A 2,418-nucleotide genomic window follows, 5' to 3' on the forward strand; every position below is an offset into this window, starting at 1 on the left:
ATGTAAGCACAAACATGGGTGGGATTTCTGGGAAAATTCTTTAAAAGTGGCCTCACTGAGGCTTGCATTCTGCCTATGACTGAGTAACTGATACTGAACTTACCCTCTTGCTACTCTAAACTATAAAACCACTATACCGCAAACTGATATATTAAAAAAAATGTGCCAGACACCTTTTCTAATACATTGAACAGATAGAGCAGGGATGTTACCCTTGAGAGAAAGGAACTCAGGAGATGACTACCACATTCTCTAGAGTAAGAGACAAACTCTGGGACTAAGGACAAAACTGAGATAGACTAGACCAGCCCTAACAAAGAATAAAGGATCAAAGGGGGCTCTCAGTAATTTACCTGCCTATAAAAACAAAATTTAACACCTTTTGAAGATTAACAACACAATCCAAACACCCATAATATCCAGTGCAAAATGAAAACGCTCCCAGTCATATGAAGAAGCAGGAAAATGTGTTCCATAATGGAAAAGGAAAATTGGTGAAAAAGAAAAAAAATACAAATGACTGTTGAAAGATATTTTTTAAAACAGGTTAATGGAATTATTAAGCCCAAGCAGGATAGATAGGAGAGCAAGAAGGAGCACAAGAAGGAGAGGGAGTGAAGGGAAGAGATTATTACAGATCCTACATACATTAAAATGGTAATAAAAATATTATAAGCAACTTTATGGCAGTCTACCCAACAGCATGGATGAAATGAGAAAACTCTTGAAAATTAAAACCTACTCAAATGACAAAGATAAAAATAGAAAATCTAAGTATCCTTATAGTTATTAAATAAATTGAATTTGTAATAAATACCTTCCAGAAAAAACTCCAGGCCCAGATGGATTAATAAAGAAATTCTATCAAACATTTAAAGAAAAGCAATATGGATCTTACACAAACTTTTTCAAATATAGAAGAAGAAAATAAACTTCTAACATTTGAGAGAAAGAAGAAAGAAAGAAAGAAAGAAAGAAGAAAGGAAGAAAGAAAGAAAGAAAGAAAAAAAAAGAAAGAAAGAAAGAGAAAGAAAGAAAGAAAGAAAAAGGAAGGAAGGAAGAAAGAAAAAAGAAGGAAGGAAGGGAGGGAGGGAGGGAGGGAAACTCTAAGACCATATCCCTCATGAATATCAATACATTTGGCAAATTGTATGCAGGATTTCTGTACAATGAAAAATTATGTGTATATATATACATTGCCAAGAGAAATTCAAAACAATCTTAAAAATGGAGAGATACACAATGTTTGTAGGTTGGAAAATTCAATATTGTAACAGGTCAATACTCTTCAAATTGATATCTAGATTGGACTAAATCCCTATCACAATCTCAATAGGCTAGGTTTTTGTTTTGCTTGTTTGTTCAAAACTTGACAAATTAATTTTATTATTTATTTATTTATTTGTTTGTTTATTTATTTTTTAAAGATTTTATGTATTTATTTGACAGAGAGAGACACAGCAAGAAAGGGAACACAAGCAGGAGGAGTGGGAGAGGGAGAAGCAGGCTTCCCGCGGAGCAGGGAGCCTGATGCGGGGCTCGATCCCAGGACCCCGGCATCATGACCTGAGCTGAAGGCAGACGCTTAACGACTGAGCCACCCAGGTGCCCTGACAAATTAATTTTAAAGCAGGGAAATGAAAAGAACCTAGAACTTGTAACAGAAAACATAGGAAAACGATTTTGCAAATTTGTGGCAAGCAAAGATTTTTTAACAACAAACACACTAGCCTCACAAAAAATAACCTGGACTTGATTAAAATTAAAATGCATCATTAAGGAAATGAACAAAGAAGCCAAGGACTTGAAAAAAACATTTGAAATGGTCATATCTAACAAAGGACTTGTGTCTAGAATACATAAATAGCTATAACAAATCCATAAGTAAATATACAAATAGCTAATTTTTAAAAAATAGTTAAAAGACTAAAAAACACTTCTCAGAAAGTGTACATATGGCCAACAATCATATGAAATATTTTAACTAGCACTCATCATCAGAGAAATGCAGATTAAAATCACATTGTGATACACAAGAAGGAGTAAAATTTTAAAACCTGTCAAGCCAAACATTAGCAAAGATGTGAACCAAATGGAATATTGTTGGTTGAAGTAAAAAATTGTGCTACCCCTTTGGAAAAATCTGGCAGTTTTTTATAAAGTTAAGCATACTATAATTAGCAATTTCACTCCAAAATGAAGTTTACCCAAACATTTAAATATTTATCCAAATGTCCACAAAAGTATTTGTTCAAGAATGTTTGCAACAATTTTTATGTTCTTTATTTATTTATTTATTATTTTTTTATTATGTTATGTTAATCACCATACATTACATCATTAGTTTTTGATGTAGTGTTCCATGATTCATTGTTTGCATATAACACCCAGTGCTCCATTCAGTATGTGCCCTCCTTA

This window comes from Leptonychotes weddellii, chromosome 9 (assembly GCF_054177405.1).
Source record: "Leptonychotes weddellii isolate Sample4059 chromosome 9, ASM5417740v2, whole genome shotgun sequence".
NCBI classification, from domain to species: Eukaryota; Metazoa; Chordata; class Mammalia; order Carnivora; family Phocidae; genus Leptonychotes; species Leptonychotes weddellii.